Source organism: Arachis stenosperma, chromosome 1, assembly GCF_014773155.1.
Source record: "Arachis stenosperma cultivar V10309 chromosome 1, arast.V10309.gnm1.PFL2, whole genome shotgun sequence".
Lineage (NCBI taxonomy): Eukaryota > Viridiplantae > Streptophyta > Magnoliopsida > Fabales > Fabaceae > Arachis > Arachis stenosperma.
The window spans coordinates 50,664,989-50,680,052 of record NC_080377.1 but is presented as its reverse complement, the minus strand read 5'-3'; the positions used below and the strand labels follow the sequence as shown (position 1 = coordinate 50,680,052).

At 39.5% G+C, this 15,064-nt stretch overlaps 1 non-coding gene across 1 annotated transcript; it reads right to left on the bottom strand.

Moving 5' to 3' along the window:
• Positions 1-13,431: 13,431 nt before the first annotated feature.
• On the bottom strand, positions 13,432-13,539 carry LOC130955180 (small nucleolar RNA R71). Its single transcript, XR_009076628.1, has one exon. It is a non-coding gene; the product is annotated as a small nucleolar RNA R71 (small nucleolar RNA).
• Between the last annotated feature and the right edge of the window lie 1,525 nt (positions 13,540-15,064).

Here is a 15,064-nt window from a genome sequence, read left to right as displayed (position 1 = left end):
TTTCTCCTCTCCAAATTCGGCCATGTTGATGACCTTGCACTCTCCTTTTGGATTCTCTTCTGTATTGCTTGGAAGAGTACTAGGAGGGAGTTCAGTAACTTTCTTACTCAGCTGACCCACTTGTGCCTCCAAATTCCTAATGGAGGACCTTGTTTCAGTGATGAAACTTTGAGTGGTTTTGATTAGATCAGAGACCATGGTTGCTAAATCAGAGTGGCTCTGCTTAGAATTCTCTGTCTGTTGCTGAGAAGATGATGGAAAAGGCTTGCCATTGCTAAACCTGTTTCTTCCACCATTATTGTTGTTGAAACCTTGTTGAGGTCTCTGTTGATCCTTCCATGAGAGATTTGGATGATTTCTCCATGAAGGATTATAGGTATTTCCATAGGGTTCTCCCATGTAATTCACCTCTTCCATTGAAGGGTTCTCAGGATCATAAGCTTTTTCTTCAGATGAAGCATCCTTAGTACTGCCTGGTGCAGGTTGCATTCTAGACAAACTTTGAGAAATCATATTGACTTGCTGAGTCAATATTTTGTTCTGAGCTAATATGGCATTCAGTGTATCAATCTCAAGAACTCCTTTCTTCTAATTCGTCCCATTGTTCACAGGATTCCTTTCAGAAGTGTACATGAATTGGTTATTTGCAACCATTTTAATGAGTTCTTGAGCTTCTGTAGGCGTCTTCTTCAGATGAAGAGATCCTCCAGCAGAGCTGTCCAGTGACATCTTGGACAGTTCAGACAGACTATCATAGAAGATACCTATGATGCTCCATTCAGAAAGCATGTCAGAGGGAAACTTTCTGATTAATTGTTTGTATCTTTCCCAAGCTTCATAGAGGGATTCACCTTCCTTTTGTCTGAAGGTTTGGACTTCCACTCTAAGCTTACTCAATTTTTGAGGTGGAAAGAACTTTGCCAAGAAGGCATTGACTAGCTTTTCCCAAGAGTTCAGGCTTTCTTTAGGTTGTGAGTCCAACCATATCCTAGCTCTGTCTCTTATAGCAAAAGGAAATAGCATAAGTCTGTAGACCTCAGGGTTAACCCCATTAGTCTTGACAGTGTCACAGATTTGCAAGAACTCAGCTAAAAACTGATGAGGATCTTCCAATGGAAGTCCATGGAACTTGCAATTCTGTTGCATTAGAGAAACTAATTGAGGCTTAAGCTCAAAGTTGTTTGCTCCAATGGCAGGGATAGAGATGCTTCTCCCATAGAAGTCGGGAGTAGGTGCAGTAAAGTCACCCAGCACCTTCCTTGCATTGTTGGCATTGTTGTTGTTTTCGGCTGCCATGGGTTCTTCTTTGAAGATTTCTGTTAGGTCCTCTACAGAGAGTTGTGCCTTATCTTCTCTTAGCTTTCGCTTCAAGGTCCTTTCAGGTTCAGGGTCAGCCTTAACAAGAATGCTTTTGTCTTTGCTCCTGCTCATATGAAAGAGAAGAGAACAAGAAAATATGGAATCCTCTATGTCACAGTATAGAGATTCCTTGAGGTGTCAGAGGAAAGGAAGAATAGAAGGAAGAGGTAGAAGAATTCGAACTTATCTAGAAAGATAGAATTCGAATTGTGCATTGAGGAGTAGTGTTAGTCCATAAATAGAAGGATGTGAGAAGAGGAGAAGAAATTTTTGAAAATAAATTAAAAACATTTTAAAAACATTTTGAAAAAATGAAGAATGATTTTAAAAAAAATATGATTGGGAAAGAAATAAAGTGATTTTTGAAAAAGATTTTGAAATTAGAAATCAAAAAGATATGATTGAAAACTATTTTGAAAAAGATGTGATTAAAAAGATATGATTGAAAAGATATAGTTTTAAAAAGATATGATTTAGAAGATATGATTTGAAAAACAATTTAAAAAGATTTGATTTTGAAAATTAATGAATTGGCTAACAAGAAAAGATATGATTCAAACATTAAACCTTTCTCAACAGAAAAGGCAACATACTTGAAATGTTGAATCAAATCATTAATTGATAGCAAGTATTTTTGAAAATGGAAAGAAATTGATTTTGAAAACATATGATTGAAAAGATATGATTTGAAAAAGATTTGATTTTGAAAAATTTTGAAAACTTGAAAAAAATTTGAATTAAAAACAGAATCTTCCCTCTTGTGCCATCCTGGCGTTAAACGCCCAGAATGGTATCCATTCTGGCGTTTAACGCCCAAAACACTACCCTTTTGGGCGTTAAACGCCCAGCCAGGCACCCTGGCTGGCGTTTAAACGCCAATTTTCCTTCTTCACTGGGCGTTTTAAACGCCCAGCTTTTTCTGTGTAATTCCTCTGCTGTATGTTTTGAATCTTCAATTATCTGTATTATTGTCTTGAAAAGACACAAATTAAATTTTTTTTGGATTTTTGATGATGAGGAATAATCAAAATGCAACTAAAATCAAATAACAATGCATGCAAGACACCAAACTTAGAAGTTTGTATACTATCGACACTGAAAAAATGAAAATGCATATGAGAAACAACAAAACACACAAGACAAGAGAATTTAAAGATCAGAACAAGGAAATCATCAAGAATAACTTGAAGATTAATGAAGACACATGAATGAATTTGAAAAATGCAAGAAGAACAGAAACATGCAATTGACACCAAACTTAAAATGAGACACTAGACTCAACAAAAAACATAAAATATTTTTGGTTTTTATGATTTTGTAATTTTTTTGGACTTTTTTTGAAAATTAAGTGGAACAGAAAATAAAGATATCAAAATTCTTAATGAGAATTCCAGGAATCATGCAATGTTAGTCTAAAGCTTTAGTCTAAAAGAATTAGACATGGCTAGCCAAGCTTCAGCAGGACATTGCATTCAAGAGCTAAATTGATGAGAATCAATTAGCTTTGGTGATGATAAGAACATCACCTTGAAACACTAGAACTCATTCTTAAGAATTCTGAAAAATACCTAATCTAAGCAACAAGATGAACCGTCAGTTGTCCATAATCGAAACAATCCCCGGCAACGTCACCAAAAACTTGGTGCACGAAATTGTGATTATCAATGGCGTCATCAACATGGTACGCTCAATTGCAATCTCAACTCTTTATCACAACTTCGCACAACTAACCAGCAAGTGCACTGGGTCGTCCAAGTAATAAACCTTACGCGAGTAAGGGTCGATCCCACGGAGATTGTTGGTATGAAGCAAGCTATGGTCATCTTGTAAATCTCAGTCAGGCAGATTCAAATGGTTATGGATAATTTATGAATAAAGCATAAAATAAAGATAGAGATACTTATGTAATTCATTGGTGAGAATTTCAGATAAGCGTATGGAGATGCTTTGTCCCTTCCGTCTCTCTGCTTTCCTACTGTCTTCATCCAATCCTTCTTACTCCTTTCCATGGCAAGCTGTATGTTGGGCATCACCGTTGTCAGTGGCTACAGTCCCGTCCTCTCAGTGAAAATGTTCAACGCGCTCTGTCACAGCACGGCTAATCATCTGTCGGTTCTCAATCAGGTTGGAATAGAATCCAGTAATTCTTTTGCGTCTGTCACTAATGCCCAGCCTTCAGGAGTTTGAAGCTCGTCACAGTCATTCAATCATTAAATCCTACTCAGAATACCACAGACAAGGTTTAGACCTTCCGGATTCTCTTGAATGCCGCCATCAATTCTAGCTTATACCACGAAGATTCTGATTAAGGAATCCAAGAGATAAACATTCAAGCCTTGTTTGCTTGTAGAACGGGAGTGGTTGTCAGGCACGCGTTCATAGGTGAGAATGATGATGAGCGTCACATAATCATCACATTCATCATGTTATTGGGTGCGAATGAGTATCTTAGAACAAGAATAAGCTGAATTGAATAGAAGAACAATAGTAATTGCATTAATACTCGAGGTACAGCAGAGCTCCACACCTTAATCTATGGTGTGTAGAAACTCCACCGTTGAAAATACATAAGAACAAGGTCTAGGCATGGCCGTGAGGCCAGCCCCCAAAACGTGATCAAAAGATTCAAAGATCTAAAGATCTAAAAATCCAAAGATGATCCTCAGATTGAAAAATGATCCAAAGATGAAAATACAATAGCAAAAGGTCCTATTTGTAGAGAACTAGTAGCCTAGGGTTTACAAAGATGAGTAAATGACATAAAAATCCACTTCCGGGCCCACTTGGTGTGTGCTTGGGCTGAGCATTGAAGCTTTCATGTGTAGAGACTTTTCTTGGAGTTAAACGCCAGCTTTTGTGCCAGTTTGGGTGTTTAACTCCCATTCTTGTGCCAGTTCCAGCGTTTAATGCCGGGCAGTTTTGAGCTGATTTGGAACGCCGGTTTGGGCCATCAAATCTCGGGCAAAGTATGGACTATTATACATTGCTGGAAAGCCCAGGATGTCTACTTTCTAACGCAATTGAGGGCTTCTGTAGCTCCAGAAAATCCACTTCGAGTGCAGGGAGGTCAGAATCCAACAGCATCTACAGTCCTTTTCAGCCTCTGAATCAGATTTTTGCTCAGGTCCCTCAATTTCAGCCAGAAAATATCTGAAATCACAGAAAAACACACAAACTCATAGTAAAGTCCAGAAAAGTGAATTTTAACTAAAAACTAATAAAAATATAATAAAAACTAACTAAAACATACTAAAAACATACTAAAAACAATGCCAAAAAGCGTATAAATTATCCGCTCATCAGTCATCCAAGTAATAAACCTTACGTGAGTAAGGGTCGATCCCACGGAGATTGTTGGTATGAAGCAAGCTATGGTCATCTTGTAAATTTCAGTCAGGCGGATAATAAATGGTTATGGAGTTTTCGAATAATAATAATAAATAAACTGAAAATAAAGATAGAAATACTTATGTAGATCATCGATGGGAATTTTAGATAGGCATATGAAGATGATGTGCTCTTTCTGAATCTCTGCTTTCCTACTGCCTTCATCCGATCCTTCTTTCTCCTTTCCATGGCAAGCTGTATGTAGGGAATCACCGTTGTCAATGGCAACATCCCATCCTCTCAGTGAAAAAGGTACAAATGCTCTGTCACGGCATTGCTAATCATCTGTCGGTTCTCGATCATGTTAGAATAGAATCCCTTGATTCTTTTGCATTTGTCATCACGCCCAACAATCGCGAGCTTGAAGCTCGTCACAGTCATTCAATCCCGGAATCCTACTCGGAATACCACAGACAAGGTTTAGACTTTCCGGATTCTCATGAATGCCGCCATCAATTCTAGCTTTTACCACGAACACTCTGATCTCACGGAATGGAAGGCTCGGTTGTCAGGCGAGGGCAACCATGCATCGTGCATCAGGAATCTAAGAGATACACACTCTAGCTTTCGCTTGTAGAACGGAAGTGGTTGTCAGGCACGCGTTTATAGGGACGGATGATGATGAGTGTCACGGATCATCACATCCATCAGGTTGAAGTATGAGTAGTATCTTAGAACAGAAATAAGATTGAATTTGAATAAAAGATAGTAGTAATTGCATTAAAATTCGAGGTACAACAGAGCTCCACACCCTTAATCTATGGTGTGTAGAAACTCTACCGTTGAAAATACATAAGTAATGAAGGTTCAGGCATGGCCGAATGGCCAGCCCCCCAAAACGTGATCAATAGTCTCTTAAGATGAATAATGGAATAAAATCGAGACCAAAGATGTAACGTGGTCAAAAAGACACTGAATACAATAGTAAAATGTCCTATTTATACTAGACTAGCTACTAGGGTTTACAGAAGTAAGTAATTGATGCAAAAATTCACTTCCGGGGCCCACTTGGTGTGTGCTTGGGCTGAGCTTGAGCTTTACACGTGCAGAGACTTCTTTTGGAGTTGAACGCCAAGTTGTAACGTGTTTTTGGCGTTCAACTCTGGTTTGTGACGTGTTTCTGGCGTTTGACTCCAGAATGCAACATGGAACTGGCTTTGAGCGCCAATTTACGTCGTCTAATCTCGAATAAAGTATGGACTATTATATATTTCTGGAAAGCTCTGGATGTCTACGTTCCAACGCCGTTGAGAGCGCGCCATTTGGAGTTCTGTAGTTCCAGAAAATATATTTCGAGTGCAGAGAGGTCAGAATCCAACAGCATCAGCAGTCCTTTGTCAGCCTTTTATCAGAATTTTGCTCAGGTCCCTCAATTTCAGCCAGAAAATACCTAAAATCACAGAAAAACACACAAACTCATAGTAAAGTCCAGAAATGTAAATTTAGCATAAAACTAATGAAAACATCCCTAAAAGTAGATAGATTATGCTAAAAACTATCTAAAAACAATGCCAAAAAGCGTATAAATTATCCGCTCATCACAACACCAAACTTAAATTGTTGCTTGTCCCCAAGCAACTGAAAATCAAATAGGATAAAAAGAAGAGAATATACTATAAATCCCAAAATATCAATGAATATTAATTCTAATTAGATGAGCGGGACTTGTAGCTTTTTGCTTCTGAACAGTTTTGGCATCTCACTTTCTCCTTTGAAGTTTAAAATGATTGGCATCTCTAGGAACTTAGAATTTCAGATAGTGTTATTGATTCTCTTAGTTAAGTTTGTTGATTCTTGAACACAGCTACTCTTATGAGTCTTGGCCATGGTCCTAAGCACTTTGTTTTCCAATATTACCACCGGATACATAAATACCACAGACACATAGCTGGGTGAACCTTTTCAGATTGTGACTCAGCTTTGCTAAAGTCCCCAGTTAGAGGTATCAAGAGCTCTAAAGCACACTCTTTTTGCTTTGGATCACGACTTTAACCACTCAGTCTCAAGCTTTTCACTTGGACCTGCATGCCACAAGCACATGGTTAGGGACAGCTTGATTTAGCCGCTTAGGCCTGGATTTTATTTCCTTGGGCCCTCCTATCCATTGATGCTCAAAGCCTTGGATCCTTTTTACCCTTGCCTTTTTGTTTTAAGGGCTATTGGATTTTTCTGCTTGCTTTTTCTTTTTCTTTCTAATTTTTTTCACTACTTTTTCTTGCTTCAAGAATCAATTTTCATGATTTTTCAGATTGTCAATAACATTCTCTTAGTTCATCATTCTTTCAAGAGCCAACAATTTTAACATTCATAAACAACAAGATCAAAATTATGCACTGTTCAAGCATTTATTCAGAAAATAAAAAGTATTGTCACCACATCAATATAATTAAACTAAATTCAAGGATAATTTCGAAATTCATGTACTTCTTGTTCTTTTGAATTAGAAACATTTTTCATTTAAGAGAGGTGAAGGATTCATGGAATTATTCATAGCCTTAAGACATAGTTACTACATACTAATGATCATGAAGTAGAGACACAAAACATAAACAAACATATAGCATAAATTCGAAAAAAAAAATAGAAAGAAAATAAGAACAAGGAATGAGTCCACCTTAGTGATGGTGGCGGTTTATTCTTGAAGAACCAATGATGTCCTTGAGTTCTTCTATGTCTCTTCCTTGCCTTTGTTGCTCCTCCCTCATTGCTCTTTGATCTTCTCTAATTTCATGGAGAATGATTGAGTGCTCTTGATGTTCCACCCTTAATTGATCCATATTGTAACTCAAATCTTCTAGAGAAGTGTTGAGTTGTTCCCAATAGTTGTTGGGAGGAAAGTGTATCCCTTGAGGCATCTCCGGGATTTATTGGTGATGAGCTTCCTCATGCGTCTCTTGGGTTCCGTGAGTGGGCTCTCTTGTTTGCTTCATCTTTTTCTTAGTGATGGGCTTGTCCTCCTCAATGGGGATGTCTCCTTCTATGATGACTCCAGCTGAGTAACATAGATGGCAAATAAGATAAGGAAAAGCTAGCCTTGCCAAGGTAGAGGGCTTTTCGACTATTTTGTAGAATTCAAGGGAGATGACTTCATGAACTTCTACTTCCTCTCCATTCATGATGCTATGAATCATGATGGCCCGATCCACAGTAACTTCAGATTGGTTGCTAGTGGGGATGATGGAGCGTTGAATGAACTCCAACCATCCTCTAGCCACAGGCTTGAGGTCTAATCTTCTTAATTGAACCGGCTTGCCTTTGGAGTCTCTTTTCCATTGAGCTCCTTCAACACATATGTCCATAAGGACTTGGTCCAACCTTTGATCAAAGTTGACCCTTCTTGTGTAGGGGTGTGCATCTCCTTGCATCATGGGCCAACCTCACATTTTTCGGACTAAATTCTAAATATTTCCCCCGAACCATTGTAAGATAGTTCTTTGGATTCAGGTTCATACTTTGATCATGGTTCCTAGTGATCCATGCATTGGCATAGAACTCTTGAACCATTAAGATTCTGACTTGTTGAAATGGGTTGGTCAGAACTTCCCAACTTCTTCTTTGGATCTCATGTCAGATCTCCAGAAACTCATTTTTCTTGAGCTTGAAAGGGACCTTAGGGATCACCTTCTTCTTGGACATAACATCATAGAAGTGGTCTTGATGGGCTTTGGAGATGAATCTCTCCATCTCCCATGACTCGGAGGTGGAAGCTTTTGTCTTCCCTTTCCCTTTTTTAGAGGTTTCTCCGGTCTTAGGTGCCATAGGTAGTTATGGAAAAACAAAAAGCTATGCTTTTACCACACCAAACTTAGAATATTGCTCGCCCTCGAGCAAGAGAAGAAAGAATAGATGAAGAAAAAGAAGATATGGAAGAGAGGGAGAGAAGGTTGTGTTTCGGCCAAGGAGGAGAAGAGAGGGTTGTGTTGTGTGAAAATGAAGAAGAATGGAGGGGTATTTATAGTGGAGGGAGAGGGGTTAAGTTTTGGCCATATTGGGTGGGAAAAGGGATTTTGAATTTTGAAGGTAGGTGGGGTTTATGGGGAAGAGTGGAAGGATGTGAATGGTGAAGGGGGGTAATTGGAAAGAGAGATTGAGTTGATTGGTGAAGGATTTTTGGAAAGAGTGTTTATGGTGAAGAGAGTTTGAATGTGAAGAAGAGGAGAGAAGGTGAGTTGAGGTAGGTGGGGATCCTGTGGGGTCCACAGATCCTGAGATGATCCTGTGGAGTCCACAGATCCTGAGGTGTCAAGGATTTATATCCCTGTACCAATTAGGCATGTAAAACGCCTTTGCATACAATTCTGGCGTTTAAACGCCGAAGTGATGCTTATGTTGGGTGTTCAACACCCAATTGCAGCATGTTTCTGGCGTTGAACGCCAGTTCCATACTTGTTTCTGGCGTTCAGTGCCAACTCTCCTCAGGGTATATTCCTGGCGTTCAAACGCCAGGATGCTGCTTGTTTCTGGCGTTCAACGCCAGATCCATGCTCTGTTCTGGCATTGAACGCCAGCCAGATGCTCCTTACTGGCGTTTGAATGTCAGTAAGTCCTTCCACCAGGATGTGATTTTTCTTCTGCTGTTTTTGATTCTGTTTTTAATTTTAGTATTTTTTTCGTGACTCCACATGATCATGAACCTAATAAAACATTAAAGAACAATAAAAGAAAAATAAAATTAGATAAATAAAAATTGGGTTGCCTCCCAATAAACGCTTCTTTAATGTCAATAGCTTGACAGTGGGCTCTCATGGAGCCACACAGGTAATCAGATCAATGTTGTAGACTCCCAACACCAAACTTAGAGTTTGGATGTGGGGATTGAACACCAAACTTAGAGTTTGGCTGAGGCCTCTCAACACCAAACTTAGAATTTGATTGTGGGGGCTTTGTTTGACTCTGTACTGAGAGAAGCTTTTCATGCTTCCTCTCTATTGTTAAAGAAGAAGATCCTTGAGCCTTAAACACAAGGTAGTCCCCATTCAATTGAAGGACTAATTCTCCTCTGTTAATGATGAGCGGATAATTTGTACGCTTTTTGGCATTGTTTTTAGTATGTTTTTAGTATATTTGGTTTAGTTTTTAGTATATTTTTATTAGTTTTTAGTTAAAATTCACTTTTCTAGACTTTACTATGAGTTTGTGTGTTTTTCTGTGATTTCAGGTATTTTCTGGCTGAAATTGAGGGACCTGAGCAAAAATCTGATTCAGAGACTGAAAAGGACTGCAGATGCTGTTGGATTCTGACCTCCCTGCACTCGAAGTGGATTTTCTGGAGCTATAGAAGCCCAATTGGCGCGCTCTCAACGGCGTTGGAAAGTAGACATCCTGGGCTTTCCAGCAATATATGATAGTTCATACTTTGCCCAAGATTTGATGGCCCAAACCGGCGTTCAAAGTCACCTTCAGAATTTCCAGCGTTAAACGCCGGAACTGGCACCAAAATGGGAGTTAAACGCCCAAACTGGCACAAAAGCTGGCGTTTAACTCCAAGAAGAGTCTCTACACGAAAATGCTTCATTGCTCAGCCCAAGCACACACCAAGTGGGCACGGAAGTGGATTTTTATGTCATTTACTCATCTCTGTAAACCTTAGGCTACTAGTTCTCTATAAGTAGGACCTTTTACTATTGTATTTGGATATCGGGGTAGCTATCTTTGTTCTTAGGCTATCGTAGATCATTGAGAGGCTGGCCACTCGGCCATGCCTAGACCTTGTTCTTATGTATTTTCAACGATGGAATTTCTACACACCATAGATTAAGGTGTGGAGCTCTGCTGTACCTCGAGTATTAATGCAATTACTATTGTTCTTCTATTCAATTCCGCTTGTTCTTGTTCTAAGATATCACTTGTTCTTCAACTTGATGAATGTGATGATCCGTGACACTCATCATCATTCTCACCTATGAACGTGTGCCTGACAACCACCTCCGTTCTACCTTAGATTGGGTGAATATCTCTTGGATTCCTGATACACGATACATGGTTGATCGCCTGACAACCGAGTGCTCGCCTGACAACCGAGCCAGCCATTCCATGAGATCAGAGTCTTCGTGGTATAGGCTAGAACTGATGGCGGCATTCAAGAGAATCCGGAAGGTCTAACCTTGTCTGTGGTATTCTGAGTAGGATTCAATGATTGAATGACTGTGACGTGCTTCAAACTCTTGAGGGCGGGGCGTTAGTGACAGACGCAAAAGAATCACTGGATTCTATTCCGGCCTAATTGAGAACCGACAGATGGATAGCCGTGCCGTGACAGGGTGCGTTGAACATTTCCACTGAGAGGATGGGAGGTAGCCACTGACAACGGTGAAACCCTTGCATAAGCTTGCCATGGAAAGGAGTAAGAAGGATTGGATGAAGACAGTAGGAAAGCAGAGAGACGGAAGGGACACAGCATCTTCATGCGCTTATCTGAAGTTTCCACCAATGAATTACATAAGTATCTCTATCTTTATCTTTATGTTTTATTCGTATATCACCATATCCATTTGAGTTTGCCTGATTAAGATTTACAAGATGACCATAGCTTGCTTCATACCAACAATCCCCGTGGGATCGACCCTTACTCGCGTAAGGTTTATTACTTGGACGACCCAGTGCACTTGCTGGTTAGTTGTGCGAAGTTGTGTTTATGCCATGGTATTGAACACCAAGTTTTTGGGGTTCATTACCGGGGATTATGAGAGTTGTGAAAAGTATTGTTCACAATTTCGCGCACCAAGTTTTTGGCGCCGTTGCCGGGGATTGTTTCGTGTATGGACAACTGACGGTTCATCTTGTTGCTTAGATTAGGTATTTTTCAGAATTCTTAAGAATGAGTTCTAGAGTTTCATGATGACCTGTTGAAATCTGGCTGGCTGAGAAGCCATGTCTAATCTTATTGGACCGAGGTTTCAACTGATCATCACAAGAGCTTGTTGATCTCTATCAATCTTGCTATTGGAGCAATGATCTGCTAAGGCTTGGCTGGCCATTGGCCATGTCTAGTGTTTTGGACCGAAGCTTTCTTTGAAAGCTTGGCTGGCTGTGAAGCCATGTCTAATTCCTAGACCGGAGTCTTAGACTAGCATTGCAATGATTCCTGGAATCCAAATTAAGAATTCTGAAACCTTTATTTTCTATTTCCATATAATTTTCGAAAAATCCAAAAAAATTTCAAAATCATAAAAACCAAAAATATTTTATGTTTCTTGTTTGAGTCTAGTGTCTAAATTTAAGTTTGGTGTCCTGCATGCATTGTTTATTTGATCTTGGTTCTATTTTCAAGTCAATAGTACAGGGAACTGAAGATTCAGAACATGCAGCAGAGGAATTACACAGAAAAAGCTGGGCGTTCAAAACGCCCAGTGAAGAAGGACAGACTGGCGTTTAAACGCCAGCCAGGGTGCCTGGTTGGGCGTTTAACGCCCAAAAAGGTAGTGCATTGGGCGTTAAACGCCAGAATGTGCACCATTCTGGGCGTTTAACGCCAGGATGGCACAAGAGGGAGGATTTTGTTTTCAAATCAATTTTTTTTTCAAGTTTTCAAAGTTTTTCAAAATCAAATCTTTTTCAAATCATATCTTTTCAATCAAATGTTTTCAAAATCAATTTCTTTCCTTTTTCAAAGATACTTGCTAACAATTAATGATTTGATTGAACATTTCAAGTATGTTGCCTTTTCTGTTGAGAAAGGTTTAATGTTTGAATCATATCTTTTCTTGTTAGGCAAGTCATTAATTTTTAAAATCAAATCTTTTTAAAATTGTTTTCAAATCATATCTTCTCAATCATATCTTTTTAATCACATCTTTTTCAAAACAGTTTTCAATCATATCTTTTTGATTTCTAATTTCAAAGTCTTTTTCAAAAATTACTTTATTTCTTTCCCACTCTTGATTTTCGAAAATCAATGAAAGTTTTTCAAAAATTTTTTTTTAAAAATCTTTTTAACTTAATTTTCGAAAAAGCTCTTCCCCTCTTCTCACATCCTTCTATTTATGGAGTACCACTCCTCCTCAATGCACAATTCAAACTCTATCTGACTAAGTTCGAATTTTTCTCCTTCTTCCTTCTATTTTTCTTCTTCTCTGACACCTCAAGGAATCTCTATACTGTGACATAGAAGATTCCACATTTTCTTGTTTTCTTCTCTTTCATATGAGCAGGAACAAAGACAAAAGCATTCTTGTTGAAGCTGACCCTGAACCTGAAAGGACCTTGAAGCGAAAGCTAAGAGAAGCTAAAGCACAACTCTCTGTAGAGGACTTAACAGAAATCTTCAAAGAAGAAGAACACATGGCAGCCGAAAACAACAACAATGCCAACAATGCAAGGAAGGTGCTGGGTGACTTTACTGCACCTACTCCCGACTTCTATGGGAGAAGCATCTCTATCCCTGCCATTGGAGCAAACAACTTTGAGCTTAAGCCTCAATTAGTTTCTCTAATGCAACAGAATTGCAAGTTTCATGGACTTCCATTGGAAGATCCTCATCAGTTTTTGGCTGAGTTCTTGCAAATCTGTGACACTGTCAAGACTAATGGGGTTGACCCTGAGGTCTACAGACTTATGCTATTCCCTTTTGCTGTAAGAGACAGAGCTAGGACATGGTTAGACTCACAACCTAAAGAAAGCCTGGACTCATGGGAAAAGCTAGTCAATGCCTTCTTGGCAAAGTTCTTTCCACCTCAAAAATTGAGTAAGCTTAGAGTGGAAGTCCAAACCTTCAGACAGAAGGATGGAGAATCCCTCTATGAAGCTTGGGAAAGATACAAATAATTGATCAGAAAATGTCCTTCTGACATGCTTTCTGAATGGAGTATCATAGGTATTTTCTATGATGGTCTCTCTGAACTATCCAAGATGTCTTTGGATAGCTCTGCTGGAGGATCTCTTCATCTGAAGAAGACGCCTCTACTGATCATGAACTTCTAATCCTGTGAATGGGACTAATCAGAAGAAAGGAGTTCTTGAGATTGACACTCTGAATGCCATTCTGGCTCAGAACAAGATATTGACTCAACAAGTCAATTTGATTTCTCAAAGTCTGTCTGGAATGCAAAATGCACCAAGCAGTACTAAGGATGCTTCATCTGAAGAAGAAGCTTATGATCCTGAGAACCCTTCAATGGAAGAGGTGAATTACATGGGAGAACCCTATGGAAACACCTATAATTCTTCATGGAGAAATCACCCAAATCTCTCATGGAAGGATCAACAGAGACCTCAACAAGGTTTCAACAACAATAATGGTGGAAGAAACAGGTTTAGCAATGGCAAGCCTTTTCCTTCATCTTCTCAGCAACAGACAGAGAATTCTAAGCAGAACCACTCTGACTTAGCAACCATGGTCTCTGATCTAATCAAAACCACTCAACGTTTCATGACTGAAACAAGGTCCTCCATTAGGAATTTGGAGGCACAAGTGGGACAGCTGAGCAAGAAAATTACTGAACTCCCTCCTAGTACTCTTCCAAGCAATACAGAAGAAAATCCAAAAGGAGAGTGCAAGGCCATCAACATGGCCGAATTTGGAGAGGAAGGAGAGGAAGTGAACGCCACTGAGGAAGACCTCAATGGGCGTGCACTAGCCTCCAATGAGTTCCCTAATGAGAAACCATGGGAATCTGAGGCTCAAAATGAGACCATAGAGATTCCATTGGACTTACTTCTGCCTTTCATAAGCTCTGATGAGTATTCCTCCTCTGAAGAGGATGAGTATGTCACTGAAGAGCAAGTTGCTAAATACCTTGGAGCAATCTTGAAGCTAAAGGACAAGTTATTTGGAAATGAGACTTGGGAGAACGAACCTCCTTTGCTCACCAAAGAATTGGATGACTTGTCTAGGCAGAAATTACCTCAAAAGAGGCAGGACCCTGGGAAGTTCTCCATACCTTGTACCATAGGCACATTGACCTTCAAGAAGGCTCTGTGTGACTTAGGGTCAAGTGTAAACCTCATGCCTCTCTCTGTAATGGAGAAGCTAGGGATCTTTGAGGTACAAGCTGCAAGAATCTCACTAGAGATGGCAGACAATTCAAGAAAACAAGCTTATGGACTTGTAGAGGATGTTCTGGTAAAGATTGAAGACCATTACATCTCTGCTGATTTCATAGTCCTAGAGACTGGGAAGTGCATGGATGAATCTATCATCCTTGGCAGACCCTTCCTAGCCACAGCAAAGGCTGTGATTGATGTTGATGGAGGTGAACTGATCATTCAAGTGAATGAAGAATCCTTTGTGTTTAAGGCTCAAGGATATCCCTCTGTCACCATGGAGAGGAAGCATGAAGAGCTTCTCTCAAATCAGAGTCAAACAGAGCCTCCACAGTCA